At 38.2% G+C, this 12,301-nt stretch overlaps 1 protein-coding gene across 2 annotated transcripts in view; it reads left to right on the top strand.

The window, feature by feature from the left end:
* Positions 1–7,388: 7,388 nt before the first annotated feature.
* The window catches only part of LOC127438408 (tight junction protein ZO-3-like), a 36,833-nt gene continuing 31,920 nt past the window's right edge, over positions 7,389–12,301 (top strand). The window contains exon 1 of one of the 2 annotated variants that reach the window (XM_051693974.1): positions 7,389–7,409. The gene's annotated coding sequence lies outside the window, so the exon portion shown is untranslated. Of the gene's footprint in view, positions 7,550–12,301 lie in introns of both variants that reach the window. The other variant, XM_051693972.1, reaches the window with a different exon arrangement.

Here is a 12,301-nt window from a genome sequence, read left to right as displayed (position 1 = left end):
GATCACGATCTTGACCAACCGTTTTGGAGATTTTGGTCTTTCCCCATTCAAGTAGATAGGAGCTGTACTTTTATGCTGCTTGTATTCATAGAAAATGGTGTTCCCAAGATGGCCGCCAAGTAGACAGACTTGCCTGGAAAGGGACTTTGTTGTTACTGACTCCATGAATATTATATTTACAACAATGTAGACAGTATACCCTTACAAAAAAGTACTGTGGCGGTACTATGGTTCATTGATGGTATCAGACGTTAGTACAGAGGTAGGATATATGATACTGCTTCATAATAACAGACTATTAATGTCAATCTGATTGAGTTGGAAAATAAATTACAGTCAAAATAAGGTGCCCTGACAAAAAAAAAAAATATAAATAAAAATAAATATTATGGTGATACCATTCCGATAGCACACGTGCATCACCCAGACGTCTATTTGATGTGTGTGTTTACATCTGTAAGATGTATTTTTTACATTGTTTGCTCAACTGCAATACGCCTATAAGACGTATGTCAATAAGTATGTTTCTTATGTCAATAAGACATTCAGCATGTCTTTGAGATGTTTATGATTTATAAAGTTTGTAAATATGGTCTTTTTAAGATGTTTAGCAGATGTTATTTAGATTGTGATGCTTTCCAGATGAAAAGATCTAAAACAGACATCTCAGAGATGTACGTGTGCTATCTGGGTTAATACTATCACTGTACAACCCAGATAGCACATGTACATCTCTGAGATGTCTGTTTTAGATCTTTTCATCTAGAAAGCATCACAGTCTAATTAACATCTGCTAAACATCTTAAAAAGATCAGATTTCAGACATTCTAAATCATAAACGTCTCAAAGACATCTGCTGAATGTCTTATTGACATCCGAGAGGGAACATCTTTCAGACGAATTGCAGAGGATCAAACAACCTAAAATATATATGTCTTCCAGATGTAAACACTCATCAGATAGATGTTTGGTTGATGTACATGCGCTATCAGGGAAGATGGCAATACCATAGTACTGAAAGATGACCATATTCATAGAACATGGTATTTAAATGGTACTGTAAGGTACTTAAAAGAATACCATGGTATCATCTTTATCACAAAAGTGTCTAGAAACCTGGTATTACCTCAGTATCATGTCCAAAAAAAAAAAAAAACATGGTAACACCATGGTATTTTCTTTTTATAATGTCTCCATAAAATTATATAGAACAAGGATGCAAACTCATGAGAGGTGAAAAAGGTGAGAAAATTAGTTCTAGATGTATATTTTAAGTTGATTTGTTTGTTGAACTTAAAGCTTAATGTTGTATTAAGCTTTTTTTAAAGTGTTTTAACTTAAATAAACCCTTTCAAGAGATTTAATAAGAAAATGTATAACATTTTACCAAACAATCTGGGCAAATTAGCTTCAGGAAATTTACATTTAGCTGAAAGGTAAGAAGTTTGCATCCCACGACAAAAAAAAAAAAAAAAAAAAAAAAAAAGTGTTTAAAATTAGTATTATTCCTAGAAAAGGATATTCAAATTAGATTTCCCTCAGACAAGCTAGTTCCTCAAGGACTGCTTCAAGGGTGCAAAAACCTTAAAATGAGAAATCACAAGAGAGCATTTCATTCATTACATGTTATTTTGAAAGGTAAATGTACTCTTTCTGATTTTATGAGGAATTTTACCGTATTCCTTGCTTTGAAATTCATTTCAGTCGATGGAAAGTCCTGAAAATTCAGTGAAGTGACAAAATGAAGTGCCTTGCTAACAGCCGCAAATACGTCTCTTCTTCACTGGAGGCGCTATCACGTAGAGAAAAATGTGCAAAAATAAAAAAACGAGTTTTTTTTTTTTTTGCTGGGATTGTGCACCCATGTCAGCAATTTTCAGACAAAATTACCTGAAAGAAAGCCCAAAACATTTTATTGGAAAAGCTGTTTACGATTTAAGAACAAAGTATGTCTCACATTATCATTCTTTGCTTATTTAAAAGAAATAAAACTTCATTATAATTTAATAAGCATCCCACATAGTCAAATAAAATACAGATCTATATGATCACAAGTGTATGGAGGACGAGGACTGCCGTTATTAAAAATAAATTAATATAAAAATATATTTGCAAATAAATGTAAAAAATGAAAAAATGTGCATATAAATACATAAATAAAGGTTAAAATCTGACATATATAAGCATTTATACATTTATTTGTATAATTGTATTCATTTATTTCTACATTAATTTATTTCCACATTTATGTATTCCCTTAATTATTTATTTCTACATTTATTTATTTATTCATGTATATATTCCCATATTTTTTATTTCCATATTTATATATTTCCACATTTATTTATTTATACATTTATTTAATTCTACATTATTTCTACATTTCTTTGTCGGTATGTTAATGAGGGGGGGCGTGCTTTATCCCTGAGGCATAGCAGTCAAACTCAGAGTGCTCCAGAGTGGAGCTTGGAGGCCACAGTGACATTGTGTAGTTGACAAATTAAATACAACTGAAACATAATCACAGATTGGTGTGGGTGTGCATTAAGAGATTGTAACATGTAAGTGAGTTGAGCGAGTTTAATGGGAAATTAATGTCTGTATTGAATAAATGACTTAGAGGTCTTATATCAAAAAATGTTATCACTACTGTTTAAGAGAATGTATATCTCTGTACAGACTCTTTAAACAAATCCCTGCAGGAATTTCTAAAATGCCCGGGAAAAATTTTGGCCGACAATCTGAACAAAAACTGCAACACAGATCTGATAACAGACAATTTTCACCTTGTCAAAAAGAGGGTGTGCACGTGAAACGATCCAGTATCATATTTAATACAAACACGTGAATGTTAGCAATAGGATCTTGCCGAATAGGTAAAGCTGAACTGCACGGTGGTGATGCACGGCTATTCATTTGGAATTATCACTGCCAGATCAACATGTTATTAACCTATTGTAACCAAACTACTCTCCTTCGGTCTACCCGCCCTCTTCCTCCACTCTACTGTAGGTGTCCACTGGCGTAGAAGAGAAAATCCAGCTCAATGCCCATTCACAATGCTACACAGCTGCTGCTTTGGGCCATGTCTGTAACATGTACAGCAAGTGTGTATTGTCTACCAAATTGCTTTTGCCAGTGGACAACTACCAAGCTCCTATTGCCAACATTCGCATGTTTGTATTAAATATGATACTGGATCATTTAACGTGCACACCCTGCTTTTGACAATATAAAAAGTGTCTGTTATCAGATCTGTTGGAGTTGCAGTTTTTTTTTTGTTTTTTTTTAGATTGTCGGGCAAAATTTTCAGCCCGGGCATTTTAGAAATCCCTGCAGGGACTTTTTAACGAGTCTGTACAGAGATATACATTTTGTTAAACAGTAGTGATATAAGATTTTGATATAAGACCTCTTTCAATTCAATTCAGATACTCATTTCCCATTAAACTCGCTCAACTCACTTACATGTTACAATCTCTTAATGCACACCCACACCCATCTGTGATTGTTTCAGTTGTATTTAATTTGTCAACCACAAGATGTCACTGTGGCCTCCAAGCTCCACTCTGGAGCGCTCTGAGTTACCATATGGACAAAGAATGTAGAAATAAATAAAGGTATGAATAAATAAATAAAGGTATAAATAAATAAATGTGCAAATATGTAAATATGGAAATAAAAAATATGGAAATATATACATGAAGGAAAAATAAATGTAGAAATAAATTTATGAAAAAATAAATGTAGAAATAAATAATTAAATCAAATCAAATCACATTTATTGTCACACAGCCATATACACAAGTGCAATGGTGTGTGAAATTCTTGGGTGCAGTTCCGATCAATATAGCAGTCGTGACAGTTATGATACATATACCAATTTACAATAACATCAAATTAACACAACACAATTTAAAGTCTAATATACACATAATTACACACAACAATATACAAATAATAACATACACTGTACAGTATACAATACGCACAATATAGAATACACATTATTCAATAAAAATAAAAAAAAGTATATATAGTAGTATATATAGAATGTACAGTAGGCTATATTGTACTGTATTGACATTCAGGCTGTCGGTTGATAGTAAGTTGTTAAGAGAGAATATATATAATATAATATAATTTATGACAGTCAGGTGTGAGGTATAAGAGTGAGAGTAATAAAGTGCAGTGCTGATGTTTTTTGATCGTGGGAGATCAAGAGTTCAAAAGTCTGATTGCTTGGGGGAAGAAGCTGTCATGAAGTCGGCTGGTGCGGGTCCTGATGCTGCGATATCGCCTGCCTGATGGTAGCAGTGAGAACAGCCCAAGGCTCGGGTGGCTGGAGTCTCTGATGATCCTCCGAGCTTTTTGCACACACCGCCTCGTATATATTTCCTGGAGGGAGGGAATCTCACCTCCGATGATGTGTCTGGCAGTTCGCACCACCCTTTGCAGTGCTTTGCGGTTGTGGGCGGTGCTATTGCCGTACCAGGCGGAGATGCAGCCAGTCAGGTTGCTCTCTACAGTGCAGGTGTAGAACCGTGTGAGGATGTGGTGGTTCATTCCAAACTTCCTCAGCCGTCTCTGGAAGAAGAGGTGCTGATGAGCATTCTTCACAACGACTTCAGTGTGGATGGACCATGTTAGTTCCTCAGTGATGTGGACACCCAGGAACTTGAAGCTGCTGACTCTCTCCACTGGTGCTCCATTGATGGTGATGGGGCTGTGTTCTCTGTCTTTTCTCCTGAAGTCCACCACAAGCTCCTTTGTCTTACTGATGTTGAGGGAGAGGTTGTGCTCCTGACACCAGTGTGTCAGAGTGTGCACCTCCTCTCTGTAGGCTGTTTCATCATTGTCAGTGATCAGACCTACCACCGTCGTGTCATCAGCAAACTTAATGATGGCATTGGAGCTATGTGTTGCCACACAGTCATGTGTGTACAGGGAATACAGGAGTGGGCTGAGAACACAGCCCTGTGGGGCTCCAGTGTTGAGGGTCAGTGATGAGGAGATGTTGCTGCCTATTCTAACCACCTGGCAACTGCTTGACAGGAAGTCCAGGATCCAGCTGCACAGCGAGCTTTTTAAGCCCAGAGCCCGGAGTTTCTCATCAAGCTTGGAGGGCACTATGGTGTTGAATGCTGAGCTGTAGTCTACAAACAGCATTCTCACATAAGTGTTCTTTTTTTCCAGGTGGGAGAGAGCAGTGTGTAGTGTAGATACAATGGCATCATCAGTGGAGCGGTTGTTGCGGTAAGCAAACTGCAATGGGTCAAGAGATAGAGGCAGCACAGAGCAGATGTAATCTCTGATTAATCTCTCAAAGCATTTGCTGATGATGGGGGTCAGAGCAACAGGACGCCAGTCATTTAAGCAAGTTATTTTTGATTGCTTTGGAACAGGCACAATGGTGGATGTTTTAAAGCATGTGGGGACTACAGACAAAGAGAGGGAAATGTTGAAAATGTCCGTGAAAACACCAGCTAGCTGGTTTGCGCACGCTCTGATGACGCGGCCTGGAATGCCGTCTGGGCCCGCGGCTTTGCGGATATTCACCCGTCGGAAGCATCGGGTTACATCCGCTACAGAGACAGAGAGTGAACTAACCTCTGTTGCTTCGGCCGCGAGAGCTCTCTCCGGGAGGGCGGTGTTATTTCCCTCAAAACGGGAGAGAGGCAGCGGTGTTCATGGCAGAGTTTTTATTCCCTTTAAAGTCCATGATGATGTTAATTCCCTGCCACATGCTTCTAGAGTTGGTGGTGTTAAACTGTCCTTCAATCTTGTTCCTGTACTGGCGTTTTGCTGTTCTGATTCGGAGGGCATAACTGGCTTGTTTATGCTCCTCCGTGTTCCAGGAATTAAAAGCGGAGGTCCGCTATTTATCAATGGTTTCTGGTTTGGATAGATCCGTGTTGTTCTGGTCGGAACCACGTCCTCCACGCACTTTTTGATGAAACACATTACGCTATCAGCGTAAACCTCGATGTCGTCATCAGAGGCGGACCGGAACATCTCCCAGTCCGTGTGATCAAAACAGTCTTGTAGCATAGAGTATGATTGGTCCGACCAGCACTGGATCGTTCTGAGGGCGGGTGCTTCCTGTTTCAGTTTCTGCCTGTAAGCGGCAGAAGCAGAATGGAAGAGTGGTCTGATTTGCCAAATGGTGGGCGGGGGAGGGATTTGTAGCCATCCCGGAAGGGAGAGTAGCAATGGTCCAAAACCCGGTCTCCTCGTGTGTTGAAACTAATGTGCTGGTGGTATTTTGATGCGACTGATTTGAAACTGGCTTTATTAAAGTCCCCGGTCACAATGAACGCGGCCTCAGCATGCGCGGTTTCTTGCTCACTTATACTCCCATACAGTTCCTTGAGTGCCCGGTCTGTGTCGGCTTGTGGCGGGATGTACACAGCAGTGATAATGACCGCTGTGAATTCCCTCGGTAGCCAGAATGGTCGACACAGAAGCATGAGAAATTCCAGATCAGGAGAGCAGAAAGGCTTAATAGAATGTACGTTCCTCTGATCACACCAGGATTTGTTGATCATAAAACATATACCACCACCTCTGCTTTTACCTGAGAGGTCTTTCGCTCTGTCCGCTCGGTGCACGGAGAACCCCGCGGGTTCAATGGCTGAGTCTGGAATCTCCACAGACATCCAAGTTTCTGTAAGGCAGATAATGCAGCAGTCCCTCGTCTCTCGTTGGAAAGAGATCCGCGCTTTCAGCTCGCAGAGCTTGTTATCCAGAGACTGAATATTTGCCAGTAGAATACTGGGTAGCGGGGGTTGATTTGCACAGTGTCTTACTCTGATGAGAACGCCGGCTCTGTTTCCCCTTTATATCCTGCGTTTCCACGGCTGTGCAGCCCAGACAAAGGGCTCCGCTTGCGTGTTTGTAAACAGCGGGTCGGCATTGAGGAATTTGAAGTCTAGTTTACGGTGTGAAATTGCTGAACCAATGTCCAAAAGTGTTTGTCTGTCGTAGACAATAAGGCAGACAACATCCAAGACAAAAAACATAAGAATTGTGAACAAAACAAACAAAACACTGCCATGTTGTATCAGAGCTCGCAACGCAGCAGCCATACTCGGCGCCATCTTGAGTCGCGTAATTAAGGGAATAAATAAATGTGGAAATAAATAAATGTGGAAATAAATGAATACAATTACATATAAATAAGGAAATAAAAGTATAATGCTTATGTATGTCAGATTTAAACATTTATGTATTTATATGTACAATTTTCTCATTTTTTACATTTATTTGCAAATATATTTATGTATTTTTTTTTTTTAATAACGGCAGTCCTCGTCCTCCATACAAGTGTAGTGAGGTGAAGAAACTTCGAGCTCCGTGGCGAAACTGTCCAACCCACCTGATTTAAACTCCTCCTCTAGTTCTCACAGGTACATGATTAGGTGCTGTATAGATGTAGCGAAATATATCGAAACCTTATTATATAACTAAAGGTGCTAGGCCCTGTAAGGCCTTTAATACGGAATTAACTGTGACTTCAACACTAGGTTTTAAAGGGAAGTCTGAAAAGGTAAGTCAAATATTTGCCCTGCTCCTGCTTCGTTTATTATCGATTGTTTGTGTTTGCCTTAGTCATGTTTCAGGTTTTGGTGTAATTTAATCTAAACAGTAGGCTGAATGATTAGCAATATATTCTAAATACAACTTGGTTCGTGAGTTTGGGAAGCATGACTAAGAATATAGTTCGCATTTTCCAGAACAGTTGTATGTTTGTGTGTTATAGAGAAGCCGGTGCACATTTACCCCGATTCTCATATGTGTTGTTCAGTTATTGTACTTCAGGCTACTGAAATAGGCCTACATCATTTTGAACGCTTTCTGCTTCTGTTATGGCTATACCAGTTTGTTTGTTAAAGAGCTCCTTTAGAAATGTTAAAACTGTAATGTTAGAAGATATCGCCATTAGAAAACCACATTTGAAATCGTTGACTACTAAATATGAAAACTGAGGTAGTTAATTGGCTTCATTCATATAATTTGGATTGTTACATTTTAAGGGGCTGTTCACGCCGAAACGTCCCGCACGCACTGTTTATCAATTGTTTTTGTTATGCAAATATGACCTAGACGGACTTCTTGTATCGCTGTTTTGTTTTCAGCATTTTTAGACGCGGCTTAGTGCTTCTACTTAAAGTCCCTCTAATTTTTGGAAGCTGTCATCAAACAAGTGATTATTGAAAGGGTGCTGTAGTAAACAGAGTCGCTCCTCTCACCTGGCCCTACTGGTTCTGCCACCCCTTCGAGTCAATACGTGCTTTGTAGTTTCACTGTGGTTTCGAGAAACAGCATTCCCATGAATCCACATTTCTTTTCAGATATGTTTCTCTTAAGCCTCTGATTCAAAGGAAAGCACCTACACAGCAACTTTCTCACAGAAAAGTACTTGATCAGTGTGTTTTATGAGCAATCCTTATTATAACGGACTAAAATAGTAATAATAATACATTTTATTTGTATAGCACCTTTCATACATAAAATGCAGCTCAAAGTGCTTCACAGTTGGAAGTAAAAAAAACTCCCATAGAATTCAACATTTCAGACAAAGTAAAACAAATCATAGCAATTAAAATGGAATAGTACAAAGATAAAATATTAAAATGAATTAAAAGAAATGTAGGGAAATCAGTAAAAAGATACAAATTGAATATAATGGTAATGAGTTAAAAAAAAAAAAAAAAAATAGGACCATAAGATAGCACATGTACATCGCCGAGATCTCCGTTTAAGAGTGTTTCATCTGGAAAGCATCACAATCTAATTAACATCTGCTAAACATCTTAAAAAGATCAGATTTACAAACATTATAAATCATAAATGTCTCAAAAGACATCTGCTGAATGTTTTATTGACATCCGAGACATGCTTATTGACATACGTCTTATAGATGTATTGCAGAGGAGCAAACAACTTGAAAAATATGTGTTCCAGTTGTAAACACACACACATCAAATTAACGTCTGTGTGATGTACATGTGGTAGAGGTAGACGATATATCGGTTTTACCGATTAATCAGTGCAGATAGTTGCATTTGTAACTAGCGGTTACCAGCCAAAATCTATGCCAATAGTTTCCGATCGTTTTTATTTATTCCTCTTTTTATTTATTTTTTTATTCCTCATCAATAAACCTCATCTGGTGAAACTGTATATATACAGCTCTGGAAAAAAATTTAGACCACTGCAAAATTATAAGTTTCTCTGGATTTACTATTTTTAGGTATGTGCTTGAGTAAAATGAAACATTTTTGTTTTATTCTATGAAGTACTGACAACATTTCCCCTAAATTCCAAATAAAAATCTGCCCGATTCCAGCCTTGCTGAAGCACAATGTTCCCCAACTCTGAGGATTGGTTTTTCCAGAAGGACAATGCTCTATGCCACACAGCCAGGTCAATCAAGGTGTGGATGGAGGACCACCGGATCAAGACCCTGTCATGGCCAGCCCAATCTCCAGACCTGAACCCCATTGAAAACCTCTGGAATGTGATCAAGAGGAAGATGGATGGACACAAGCCATCAAACAAAGCCGAGTTGCTAGAATTTTCTTTTTGAACCCAACAGCAATGTGAAAGACTGGCAGAGAGCATGCACGATGCATGAAAGTCAGGGTTATTCCACCAAATATTGATTTCTGAACTCTTCCTAACATAAAATATTAGTATTGTGTTGTTTAAAAATGAATATTAACTTGTTTTCTTTGCATTATTCGAGGTCTGAAAACACTACATCTTTTTTGTTATTCTGACCAGTTTTCATTTTCTGCAAATAAATGCACTAAATGACCATATTTTTATTTGGAATTTGGGAGAAATGTTGTCAGTAGTTTATAGAACAAAATAAAAATGTTCATTTTACTGAAACACATACCTACAAGAAGTAAATCCAGAGAAACTGATCATTTTGCAGTGGTCTCTTAATTTTTTCCAGGGCTGTGTGTGTGTATATATATATATATATATATATATATATATATATATCACACACACACACACACACAGTTGAAGTCAGAAGCTTACATACACCTTAGGCAAATACATTTAAACGTATTTTTTTCCACATTTCCTGACATTTAATCGTAGAAATCATTCCCTGTCTTAGGTCAGTTGGGATCACCTCTTTATTTAAGAATGTGAAATGTCAGAATAATAGTAAAGAGAATGATTATTTCACTTTTTCTTTCTTTCATCACATTCCCAGTGGGTCAGAAGTTTACATACGCTTTGTTAGTGTTTGGTAGCATTGCCTTTAAATTGTTTAACTTGGGTCAAATGTTTTGGGTAGCCTTCCACAAGCTTTTCACAATAAGTTGCTGGAATTTTGGCCCGTTCCTCCAGACAGAACTGGTGTAACTGAGTCAGGTTTGTAGGCCTCCTTGCTCGCACATGCTTTTTCAGTTCTGCCCACAAATGTTCTATCGGATTGAGGTCAGGGCTTTGTAATGGCCACTCCAATACCTTGACTTTATTGTCCTTAAGCCATTTTGCCACAACTTTGGAGGTATGCTTGGGGTCATTGTCCATTTGGAAGACCTATTTGCGACCGAGCTTTAACTTCCTGGCTGATGTCTTGAGATTTTGCTTCAATATATCCACATAGATTTCCTTCCTCATGATGTCATCTATTTTGTGAAGTGTACCAGTCCCTCCTACAGCAAAGCACTTTTTTTTTCAAAAAGTGGAGAAATGTCCCCATGTGCACTTGAAAAATGTAGTCTGGCTTTTTTATGGCGGTTTTGGAGCAGTGTCTTCCTTGCTGCATAATCAGCCTTTCAGGTTATGTCGATATAGGACTCGTTTTACTGTGGATATAGATACTTGTCTACCTGTTTCCTCCAGCATCTAGGTCCTTTACTCTTGTTTTGGGATTGATTTGCACTTTTCGCACCAAACTACGTTCATCTCTAGGAGACAGAATGCGTCTCCTTCCTGAGTGGTATGATGGCGGTCCCATGGTGTTTATACTTGCGTACTGTTGTTTGTACAGATGAGCGTGGTACCTTCAGGCATTTAAAAATTGTTCTCAAGGATGAACCAGACTTATGGAGGTCCACAATTTTTTTTCTGAGGTCTTGGCTGATTTCTTTTGATTTTCCCATGATGTCAAGCAAAGAGGCACTGAGTTTGGAGATAGGCCTTAAAACATACACAGTTATACCTCCAGTTGATTATCAGAAGCTAATTGGCTAATTTCCTACAGGCTTGACATAATTTTCTGGAATTTTCCAAGCTGCTTAAAGGCACAGTTAACTCAGTGTATGTAAACTTCTGACCCACTGTAATTGTGATATAGTCAATTTAAAGTGAAACAGTCTATCTGTAAACAATTGTTGGAAAAATTACTTGTGTCATGCACAAAGTAGATGTTCTAAATGACTTGCTAAAACTATAGTTTGCTAATATGAAATCTGTGGAGTGGTTAAAATTGTTTTTTAATGACTTCAACCTAAGTGTATGTAAACTGCTGACTTCAACTGTGTGTGTGTGTGTGTGTTTGTGTGTATATATATATATATATATATATATATATATATATTACACACACACACACAGTGCATTCAGAAAGTAGTCAGACCCCTTCATTTTTTTCACATTATGTTGCAGCCATATGCTAAAATGCTTTAAATTATTATTTTTTCACATCAATCTACACTCCATACCCCATAATGAGAAAGCAAAAAACATATTTTTGATAACTTTGCAAACTTATTAAAAAGAAAAAACTGAAATATCACATTGACATATGTATTCAGACCCTTTGCTATGACATTTTAAATTTAAATGTTCATCGGAAATGCATCCCATTTCTCTGGATCATCTTTGAGATGTTTCTACACTTTGATTGGAGTCTACCTGTGGCAAATTCAATTGATTGGACATGATTTGGAAAGGCACACACCTGTCTATATTAGGTCTTACAGTTGAAAATGCATATCAGAGCAAAAAACAAGCCATGAGGTTAAAAGAACGGCCTAAAGAGCCCAGAGACAGGATTGTGTCGAGGCACAGATCTGGGGAAGGCTACAAAAAACGTTCGGCTGCATTGAAGGTTGCCAAGAGCACAGTGGCCTCCATAATTCTTAAATGGAAGAAGTTTGGAACAACCAAGACTCCTCCTAGAGCTGGCTGCCTGGCCAAACTGAGCAATTGGGGAAGAAGGGCCTTGATAAGAGAGGTGACCAAGAATCCGATGGTCACTCTGGTTGTGCTCCAGAGATCATGTGTGGAGATGAGAGAAACTTGCAGAAGGACAACACCGATCTGG

This window comes from Myxocyprinus asiaticus, chromosome 49, assembly GCF_019703515.2.
Source record: "Myxocyprinus asiaticus isolate MX2 ecotype Aquarium Trade chromosome 49, UBuf_Myxa_2, whole genome shotgun sequence".
NCBI classification, from domain to species: Eukaryota; Metazoa; Chordata; class Actinopteri; order Cypriniformes; family Catostomidae; genus Myxocyprinus; species Myxocyprinus asiaticus.
The sequence above is the reverse complement of the archived record's forward strand: the minus strand, read 5'-3'. Positions and strand labels throughout refer to the sequence as shown.